This window comes from Plectropomus leopardus, chromosome 3, assembly GCF_026936395.1.
Source record: "Plectropomus leopardus strain MGB_pleo_1.0 chromosome 3, ASM2693639v1, whole genome shotgun sequence".
Classification (NCBI taxonomy): Eukaryota; Metazoa; Chordata; class Actinopteri; order Perciformes; family Serranidae; genus Plectropomus; species Plectropomus leopardus.
In genome coordinates, this window is record NC_142178.1 from 406,318 (window position 1) to 417,946 (window position 11,629).

Genomic DNA, 11,629 nt, shown 5'->3' on the forward strand with positions numbered 1-11,629 from the left:
TAAGAAATAGAGTATAAAAGCTGATATATGTGACTAAATGTGCTTGTCAAATAGAAGAAAAAGTTATTGTTCAAAGATTCCCTAAAATTGCAAACTAAATTTCAGATTCAAGACACCACAGTCAAATCCAAGAGGTCTGAAGTCCCTGTCAGCAAACAGTAAGATAACATAAATCCACAGCCTCTTTTCAAATTCATTAGTGGATTTTTATTATGAGCGCAAGCTCTCGAAACACGCTGTGATCTGTAAAATTCTTTTCAAAGTTACTTTAAACTCAAATATTGTGACTTTGCTCATGTGGAATTTTTAATATGAGTCTTTAACATGCCAGAACTTTAAATGATGTTTGGTAAATATGCTGATTTGCTTTCTTGCGACTGTTACATGAGAAGATTGAAACCAGTCTCATATCTGCTCTGTAAATATAAAGCTACAGCTAGCAGCCAGATAGCGTAGCTTTGCTCAAAGACTAGAAACAAGGGGAAACGGCTAGCTTGATTCTGTCCAAAGTTGCAAAATGAACACCTGACACCTTTACAGCTCATGTTATAACACGTTATGTCTCAGTTGTTTAATCCATTAGAAAAGTGTAAAAACAGCACAACCTGATAGTGACTTTAGGCTGAGATAAGCACACTGCCTCCTGACTTTAGCATAATATTTAACATACAGACATGAGCCTGCATCAATCATAAAGAAAACAAAGTTTTTCTTGCTGAGAATTTTTTTCCCAAACGTTAAACTCTTCCTCTACATGGCAGAGTAAGTTTAACATGCCTTTTTTCTTGTCCCATTTAAGAACTGAACTTTCATATGTGCTCAAAATTTTTTGACAGTAATATAGTCTAATATGACCATTCATTTACATTCTCATGTAATGCTCAAATTGTATGATAACAAAGAACATTGTCTGTGATTTTGTGAGTTGTAATCACACCCTTCTCTAAAATTCCATGTGAAGTACATGTGGATCAGCTTTAGCTTATTTAGAGAATGGGAATGTGTTGTCATCAACAGGAAGTTGGCCATTTTTGAGGAGCCTGATTTATCGTTGGGTGCTCTACACTTTTAATGCATGTCACTCAACAGAAATTACAAATTTTCAGCAAAAAAAGTGTTGTGTGACAAATCTTCAGACACTGGCGTCAGAGAGATATAGGGGTACCCTTCATGTCAAACTAATTTTGACAGGTGTGACGAATCGTCATCCAATGATATGTCGCCACGTCATCAAGTCCCCTCCCCCTTTCCCCGCCCCTTTCTGTTGTCCGGTCCCTCTTTTTCCCACGCTTTCCCCGCCCCTTTTCCCATGGTACCCCAACCATAACCTAACCAATGAGAAGCGAGTAAGCGAGTGAAGTCTTTGGAGAGACGAATAAATGGTGCGGCTTTGCGGTATTGTTGTGTACAGTGTACAGATCTTGAGAGAAAGAAAGGATTTGAAGAAAACAGGGAACTAAAAGCTAAAAAAAAAAAAAAAAATGGCGTATCAATTTATAAAAGCAGTTTTAACGAACATGTTGTGTAACTTGATGAAAGAGCAGTATGGCAACTTTTCGCTTCATCTTCTGGACCGTACGGATGAGCCTAAGGTTAGAAGAAACATGGTGGAGGATCTTGACTGTTTGCACATGGCCGAGTTCCTCATTACATTTTTTACTGATCGTGGGGCTATGGAGGTGGCTGCGCAGACGTTGAATGCGATCCGTTGCAACTATCAAGCGCAGCTGATTAGGATGGAAGATTTGAAGTGGAAAAGGAAGGAAGATGAGTGGACGTCCGGGGTGGAGAGTCAGATGCAGAGTAAATGGAAAGAGTAAGTATTTGTTCATTCAAACTCCTTAAGACGAACCAATGAGAGGGGAGGGGGTGGGGTTAAGGATGAGCCTATGAGAACAGTGGGAGGTGTTTGGAGATGTTGTGAAGCGGATAAAAAAAGGGTTTCTGTTCATTCTTTCATTTTACTTTGTACTCAGCATGGATCCGCAAATACTGGAATCGGTTTGAATGGACGACGCGGTTTCTAGACCGTTGGATGAAGATGAGGAGCAGCCTGCCAATTGGTCCTCGTCGTTGTTCAGTCATACGCCTGTAACGGTCTATCAAGACGTTACTGAGGTACCCAGATGCCGCCGTCAGGAGCTCTGCATGAAGAATGGTCTTTACGACCACGGATGTCTGGATCGTGGGGTTGTGTGTTCAAGTACGAGGTGGGCGAGTTGTGTTTGTACCACAGTTGGGTGACGGGGAAAGTCTGAGTCCTTCAACCAACATGACGGTGTTGACCGTCGAGGATTGGGCGGTGATGAAGACGATGTTAAGGATGGCGATTTCTACGAATAACAAAGATGTGAGTGTGGAGAAGCGTGATGAAGAGGATGCGTCTGATAAAGAGAACGTGGATGTTGATGCGACGGGGGTGTCTGATAAAGAGAACGAGGATGTCGATGAGATGATGTCTGAGACAGGGTATGGTTCAGAGGAAGAGGAGGAGAAGGAGGAGGAGGAGGAAAAGGGGGAGGAAGAGGATGATGAAGATTTTTCAACGCGGGAGATGGGGAAGAGACTGCGTAGCGAGAGTGAGAGTGACAGTGAGATTCAGTTTAATGACAACGAACTGTCTAAGACGAAAATTATCTTAGGGTCATTGTGGCAATCCAAAACTACACTCTTGGGCAAATGGATGACTCATGCCAGTGTGTGTTCAGACAATCTGGAAGGGAGGAGTTATTGGCCGACATTTTTGTTTTGGAGAGATTTAATCCCGACTGCTGACTATTCCGCACCGTTTTAGTCATACCTGCGACAGAATGGCTCGACAGGATGCTGGAGATAAAGGAGAGGATTTCAACCCTTTTTCAGAGCTGTCGCAGTTGGAAAGAAGCGGTGGTGGTGAGAAAATCTCTAAAGTTTTGAGCCCTTTATTTTCTCTGAGAGAGAAAAAAAAAAGGGGAGGGGGGTCTTATACTTCCGAACCACGAACCACGCCTTCCACTTTCAAGCCACACCTTCCTTCTGGTTTTATAAAGAACGCGGTCATTGCCGAGGCAGTGTTTGAGATGGACAGCACTGGACAGAAGCACTCCCTCCGTCCTCGCGCGCTCTTCCGTTCTTCTTCTTTTTCCGAATTTACTTACCTCGGCTCAATGGACTCTACAAGCATAAGTCTACAGACTTCTGACGAGGTCGGGAAGGACAAGCAGACTTCTGACGAGGTTGGGGAGGACGAGCACATGATGCCTGAGACACCCCCATGTTCGGAGAAGGAGGAAGAGGAAGAGGAAGAGGAGGAGGAGGAGGAGGACAAAATTGAGGAGGGCAAAAACAATGAGGACGGTGTTGATAGATGGATGGCTGATTGGGTCGTTGATACCATCAAATCTGCCGTTTATCATTTGCTCAACCTGACTATTCGCAAGTACCGCATCGATCAGTGCTATGGGTGTATGATTAATCATCCTAGCCAGAGACAGCACGAATGCTTGGAGGTGTTGGAGGACGTTTTTTTTCTGGAAAAAGACTCATCACCCCTCGCTTTATTCCTTCCATTCAACATTTGCTGAAGTCCACATGACTGATTTCAGAGTCCAGGCCGTGGCAGAGACTCTCCTGCATGAGTTGAGATCGGTCAAGAAAATCTGCGCCACTCTCTCTGATATGTACGAAAATCTGACCAAACAGGATCCAGCGAAAATCAACCAACTGCAGATCATCGGTGACTGTTTTACCGGAGCTTGTTAAGCGGAAATGAACTTTTGGAAACTTTAGGATTTTGGAAAACAAACAAAAAAAAAACCCTTAAAAAAAAATAAATAATTAAATAATTTAATCATGTAATCAGTTTGTAACTTGATTTCTAGAGTTTGTAACTTTTTAATTTTTTTTAAAAAAAAAGTTTTTTAATCATGTAGCCGAATGTTTTTTAAATTATGTAACCGAGTGTTTTTTAATCATGTAATCAGTTTGTAACTTGATTTCTAGAGTTTGTGACTTTTTTTTATTTAAAAAAAAAAAAGTTTTTTAATCATGTAACCGAATGTTTTTTTTCAATCATGTAACCGAATGTTTTTTAAATCATGTAACCGAATGTTTCTTAAATCATGTAATCCATTTGTCACTTGCGGACGTATTCGTAACGAGTAAAAATAAAATACGTAAGTAAAACGTGTCTGTTTTATGTCTTTTTTAAAGGTTTAAAAGTTAGCTCACACAGAGCATTAGAGCAGATGGTGTTTGAATGTTTTAGAAGACAGGATGGCTGAGGAAGAGGTTATGAAAAAACTGTATTACGACCCAGTTCACCTGGGTAGTTTTGGAGGGGTAGAACGACTTCGTAAGGGTGTAGAAGATGAAAAAGTCAGTGTTGAGGATGTTAAAGATTTTTTATCAGAGCAGGACCCTTATACCCTGCGTAAACCAGCCCGAGTACATTTCAAGAGAAACAGAGTCTTTGTAACAAAACCGTTAAAGCAATTTCAAGCCGACCTGTGCGACATGCAAGCCTTGGCTGAACATAATGACTGGTTCAATTATTTATTGACCGTTATAGACGTATTTTCAAAAAAAGCCTGTGCGCGCGTCTTGAAGAAGAAGACGGCTTCTGAAGTGGTTAAAGCTTTCGAATCTGTGTTACTAGAGAGTCAAATACCTGAAAACCTACAAACAGACGCTGGCAAAGAATTTTTCAACAAGTGTTTTGAGGCTCTGATGCGGAAATACGGTATCGTACATTTTAAGACGGCGAGTGACTTAAAGGCCTCGGTGGTGGAGAGATTTAATCGTACATTAAAAACGAGAATGTGGAGATATTTTATGGCCCACAACACCAGACGTTACCTCGAGGTCTTACCCGACCTGCTGCGCAGCTACAACAACAGTTACCATAAAAGTATAAAAATGACCCCTATGGAGGTGACCTTTGAGAATGCTGTTCAAGCGTTTCATAACCTGTACAGTACAATCTCCTCGCGTCATAAAATAAAGATGAAATTTAAGAAATGGGATCTGGTCAGAATATCCAAGTTGAGAGGAGTGTTTGATAAAAAATATGAACAGAGTTTTACGGATGAAGTGTTTACAGTGACGCGTAGCATTCCACGCACACCTCCTGTATACAAACTGCAAGATTATGACGGGGAACCTATTGAGGGCTCCTTTTATGAACCCGAGCTGCAGAAAGTAAAAATGAGACAGATTGTTTCACGTGGAGAAAATCTTAAAACGACGCGTTGTCAGAGGCGAAAAACAGTTTTTTGTAAAATGGAAAAATTGGCCGGAGAAGTTCAACAGCTGGGTTAAAGCCTCAGAGGTGGTTGGTATATAAAAAACCTTATACAAAGCTCACGGGATCATTCAGACAAAATCATAATCACAAAAATTATCATGGAACATACCTCGTCAGAGGGGTTTTACGTGACCCTACCTTCCAACACTAGCAAGGAAATATTTAAAAATAATACCAGTAGTTGTGGATTTGGCTAAACCTATTGAACTGAGTGGAGAATGGATGGTGGGTCTGTGCGAGTTCATTTATCCCCGAACCTGGTACAATTTACCCAAGGACTTGGGCTACGTTGAACTGAACCAAACGATCGACAAACCTCAGCCCTTGGTGAGTGTTAAATTCGTTCGAGGAGGAGGGTATTACCAGCGTCCTAAAGATCTCCTGGATCAGTTGGTCCCGGCGGTCAAAAAGTACGACCCCTCCTTCAAAGCTTCTTTCAACAATTTGACCAAATGCCTGGATGTCAAAGGCGAAGGCCGTTAGAAAATCTGAGCCTATCCCCCTCTGGCTTATATGTTGGGAATAAAAGTCCACGAATGGTGGACTCTGTCAGGGCACTCTAGTCCCTTCCCCTGCGACTTGAACGCCGGCACTTATAGCCTCTTCCTCTACACCGACTGCGTCCAGTTTCAAACGGTCGGTGATAGCTACTCACCCCTGCTGGGTGTAGTGAACGCGAAAGGCGAATTCGGAGACGTGGTCAGTCTCAGGTATAATACGGTGCATTACCTGCCTGTTTCGAAAAACTACATCAAACCCATCCACATTGAAATTAAAACGGATCGCAACAAGTACATGGACTTTGTTTACGGGAAAACGATCGTCAAGCTGCACTTCAAACCCGTTCAGTGTTCTCTGCCGGTTCAATAAAAAAGATGGCTACGCTACGCCTCAAAGAGGATCCTCATCGTTTTGTCAGATATTATGAAAGTCAAGCGGGAGGGTCTCTACCCGGTTTTTACAGAGCCCCGGTGATGTACGGGAGAGGTATAGGTTCAATCTTTTCAAAATTGTTTCGTTTCGTATCTCCTCTACTGAAGACGGGTTTTGCCGTGGCAAAACCTCATCTTAAAACAGCCGCCACAAACATAGCTGCCGACGCGGTCAAAAGAGTGATGGGAAAACTGACGGAACAGAAAAATCAAGAGGGCTCGGGAGGTATTATGGTCTTATCTCATAGGACAAAGAAACGCCCACCGAGCAAAACGTAAAAGAGGCAAATCAGTCAAGGGTGAGGGTGTCGAGAGAAGGAAGTCTGCTCAGAGGTCCGATATCTTTTAAGAACTAAAAAAGGAAGAAAGAAAAACATGGCTCTTTTACACCAGAAATCACCCGAGTGCACCCTGGCTGAACTGGATCTATTTTCTGCTCCTATGACACAATTATCCATAGAGGATAAAAAATATCAAGAATGTCAACCCCTGTCAGCGCTGAGTGACAACTCTCCCATCGAATTCTTCATCCCCGGAGACGGTGGAAAGTATCTTGATCTGAACGATACCTTGCTACATCTCAGAGTGAAAATTACAGAGAAGGATGGAGCCGAGATCCCCGCTGATACGGCCATAGGACTCATTAATTATCCTCTGAATACGATTTTTAGCCAATGCGACGTTATTCTGGGAGATAGATTGATTTCACAGTCCAGCACCACACATCCTTAGAGAGCCATGATCAAGACTCTGCTCAACTATTCTGAAGATAAGTTAAAGAGTCAATTCAGCGCCGGTCTATTTTACAAAGACACTGCGGGTGCTATAGATTCAATAGTCACGTCAAACGGGCCTAATAGAGGTCTTACTCAAAGAGCCGTATTCACGGATCAGTCGAAAGAAGTGGACCTGCTGGGCCCCCTCCACGCCGACATATTTTTCTGCGAGAGACTTTTGCCAAACTCGGTAGATTTGAGAATTAAACTGATACACAGCAACAATGCCTTCTGTCTGATGGGAACACGCATCTCAGAGTTTGCCCTGAAGATAATGGCCGCCACCCTGTTTGTCAAAAAGGTCACAGTTTCCCTGGCCATCAGGTTGGGTCATGAGACAGCCCTGTTGAAAGGAAATGCCCTCTACCCCCTCTCACGCATTACAGTGAAAACCTACTCCATCCCTGAGAATTCCAGGATCTGTAACCAAGAGAACCTCTTTCTCGGAGCGATCCCCAAATACGTCATTCTCGGCATGGTTCACCACGACGCCTTCACAGGCAGGAGGGACCTGTCACCTTTAATTTCAAACATTATGATGTGGAGTACCTGGCGCTCTGTCAGGACGGCCGACAGATTCCTGCTAAAGCCTTTCAACCCCAGTTTGATAGAGGGAATTCAGTCAGAGAGTTTTACCACATGTTTACAGCCACGGGGAGACACCTCAAAGATTTACCTTTGAGTATCGATCGCAGGGAATTTAACGAGGGGTATGCTCTGTTTGCTTTCAATCTCGAACCGACCGATGAAACAGATGCCCTGTCTCCCGTTTCCAACGGAAATTTGAGGCTGGAGATGAGATTCAGGGTCCCCCTGCCTCAGACCACCAAACTCATCGTCTATGCTTGTTACAATTCCATTCTGGAGATCAATGCTAAAAGACAGTAAAGACAATAAAATAAACTGAAATGGATAATCGTCAGCTGGAACATCTTTTGCATCAACTGCTGGGAGATGTATTCTGCGGGGTGTGGGCTTCTGACCAGCTACCCTTACTGAAGCCTGAGTTTCGAGCTCCCTCCTACTTCATCGTCAACACTCACCCCTCACACCTGCCTGGAGAACACTGGTTAGCTCTGACTCTGGAACAGGACGGCTCTGCCACCTTTTTTGACTCTTACGGACACCCCCCTGATTTTCCACACTACCCGACTGTCAGCTTCAACACCCTCTGTCCATCGTTTGCGGGCAGCATTGTGTTTTTTATCTCTGCCATAGGGCCTGCGGATTATCTTATAAAGAAATATTGTCTCTCTATGACGACGACGTCTTAAGAAACGATCGTACGGTATCTCATTTTGTGAATAATTATCGAAGCTGCGTGGCTCGACGTCAAAGAGGTCTGAATTTTCATCACGGGCCCTGCTCTTTACAGATGTTTAGAGATGCGTGTAAAACGCTTGTAAAACGCATGTAGAACGCATGTAAAAAAAAAATATCAAAGAACAATAAACATTTTAACGAAAAACATTTTTTATTTATTTATTCTGCAGAAACGTATACCACTGTGTGTGTGTGTGTGTGTGTGTGAAAAATAAAACAATAAAAAACATTTTTAAATCAATCCAACGTCGTCCATCTGGGGGATAGGATTATTCTTCTCTTTGAACGTAGACAGGGTGTTTTTTCTCCAAATTCCTCTTCATCTTTATCTTCGATCATTTTGAGACGCCTGTATTGCTCACATGCAAAACGGTTACTCAGCATAGATAAGGAGATGTTTACTTCAGCCAAAGTATTTAGGAAACTTATCCATCCTTTTGGAGGAGACTGAGGTTTTTTATATGTCTGCGAGAGGTTTTTGAATAAATCCATGATATGAGAACCTTTTACTACGTTCCCCCTATAAACAAATTCACCCCTCGAGGTCCAGCCCCCATCGCCTTCCGATAATTTCTGCATAATGTACCGTGCATTTTTACGGGAGCGTGGGGGTAGATTTTTTATGACCTCGCTCACCACATCTCCTGATGATTCCAATACGGGATCCGGTGTCTGGGCAGATGCAGACACAGTCCTGTCAGGCCCGTCAGTCCCGTCAGATGTTTGGACGGATGTGGACGTAGATTCAGGCGGGTGATCAAGCAGGTGTTCAGGCTGCAGACGCTGCAGACGCAGAGTAACCCTACGTTCATCATTCTGACCTTGTCTCATAAGAGTGAGATATCTGTGCAGCAAAGCTTCATACCTCTTCAGTTTTTCATAAGAACTTATCCCCTTCTCATTGAGTATCCTTCTCATTCTTTCATCCAAATCATCTTCAGCCGTCTGTCTGATGGAGGAGGAGGAGGAGGAGGAGGATTCTGTTCGGGTGAGCCTGTTCATCTCATGGGGTGAAATGAGAAACATTTTGTTCACCTTGGCCATCTTTTTTTTCCTTCTATTTTCTCTGAATCAAGCCTCCTAAAAGATTCCCTATGAGAGGTACGGCTGCTGACAGCAGAGGAAAAATAAATCCCCCCGTCTGTTTCTTCAAAACCCGATGTTTACGTTTCAAACTAGTTTTCTTATCGGCCAGCAGTCTGATGATTTTTTTTTGACGTTTCAGTTTTTTGTATTGAGAAGTAGAGAAGGGAATGTTCCCCTTTAAAAGATTTAAAGCTATCTCACACAACGCCTGGAGAAAGTCGGGGTAGCAGTGGGCTATGATATCTTTACGTTTCTGAGGCGTGGCGTGGTACAAAGCTTTTAGTAAGACGGCGTTCCTTTTTATATGCTGTGACATGATGACCTACTTGGCTTTAGGCAGGTAGACGACGGGCCACTGGTCAGGAAGTAAACTACTCCTCAGTCTGTATCTTTCCGGACAGGATGGTGTGAGATCCAGGATTAAATACCCGTAGGGTTCTTTGGTGGCATCTTCAAAACTTGCCAAGAAAAAGGCTTTTTGTGAAGGAAAAATTTGACGAACTAGAATATTCATCTGTAATTTGTCTCTGGGGGTTTTAAACAACACCATATAATTGCTGTTTAAACTGATAGTACGGCTGTATTTACCCTGATGAAATACATTCTGAGTCAACATCATGATCGACATATTTTTATGATGTCGGTATTGTGTGAAAATTTTAACCACCTCAGGATGATCAGAGGCTTGAAAAATAACATCGTCCAGGATGACCAGAGTATCTTCAAATTCCTCAAAAGAGGCAGCCCTTCGATGAATTTAATCTTTTTATGCATTTTCTGCAGTTCATCATACATAGGCTGGAATGAAGTAAAAATCCACACAATTTTCTGAGGTACAGTATTCATCACACGTTCACAGTTTTCCAGTACAGTTTTTACAAAATAACTTTTCCCACAGCCGCTGGGTCCCACTATAAGACATGAAAATGGCACTTTCAGTCTAGGGTCAAATTCAACCTCCTCCATCAAGGCATGGTGTGACATTTTTTCTTTTCTTTTTTTTTCTGTGAAAAAAAAAAAAAATCTAATAACCAAAAGGGAGAGTCTTCCCGTCAGGGAAGAGACGTCTTTTATCATAAACCACTCGAAACTTTTTCTGAAATGCCGCGTTTTTCAACAGAAACCCTTTTTTATCCCTTCTAATGCTGTGCTGAGGGGTCTCAAGCACCGCCTCCTCCTTCATACCATCCAGGTACCCTTCCACCAACCCCCTCACACTGTCAAAGTTGATCTGTTCACAGCATTCCCTAGTTTGGGTTATACCTTTAATTTTCATTACGACTTTTTACTCTGTTTTGGTTTGGTAGGCATAACTTTTGGGACCCGCCGCTGCAAATTCCTGAATTGTGTCACCCCCCAACTCGTCCGTCAAATCCCCCAAATAATTACCCAACTCCAGAGGGGTCTCTCCATCTTTTAATGCATAGATCAGACGGTCTGTGTCAGTATATAATACGTTTTGTTGCAACCTTTCTAAATAATCGTACAACTATAAACGTCCGTAGGCGGTGGTAAATGCAGCTATAAAGATGTTGTTTGACCTACCGGAGGGTACGACGCTGCGTTCGTTATAACTCCACTGAATCAGAGCTACATCAACCTCTTTTTTCGTCGGTAAGAAAGACACGCGTCTGAGATCATACTGACCCGAAAATGCATAGTTGAAAAACTGATCGGGGTTCTGATGAGACTGGTTTGTACCAGATTGGTTCTCTGTGCAAACTTACCCCAGAGGCTGTTAAGACACAGCTTAGACACCTGCCTCTTGGCAGGGTTTACCTGAATTTTTTCAGGATCTAACCGGATGCCTTGACGCTTCTTGTACTCTGCAATGTATTGTTTTTTCTTTGCCTCATCATTCTGTACGTCGGGAGGGTATCCTGAAGCTTCCTGCTTACCTTTTAGAAAGGAGTGTATGTAGTCAAAGATGCCGCTGCTACTCTGCTCAAAATGCCACACCTCTTTGATTTTACCCACCCTGTAACCCAGCTCTAAGGCTTTGTTTAACTCGACGGTCACCCAGACCCCCGTCAGAGCTCTGGCCTCGTCATTGTGAGTGCAAGAGCCGCTCTGATAATTGATTTCAGCGCAGGTTCGGCAGCGGGTAAAGACTAATTTACCTCGAGATGTTTTATAAGGTAAAACGGGAAAAAAGAGCCCCTGAGGCAGATACACAGCGTATCAGACCAAAATACTTGGGGGGGTCATCAAAATCCTTGTGGATTATG

General features: G+C 43.0%; 1 pseudogene; it reads left to right on the top strand.

Annotated features, from left to right (window-relative positions):
• Nucleotides 1-2,272: 2,272 nt before the first annotated feature.
• On the top strand, nt 2,273-3,741 carry LOC148189844 (uncharacterized; annotated as a pseudogene).
• The last annotated feature ends 7,888 nt before the right edge of the window (nt 3,742-11,629 follow it).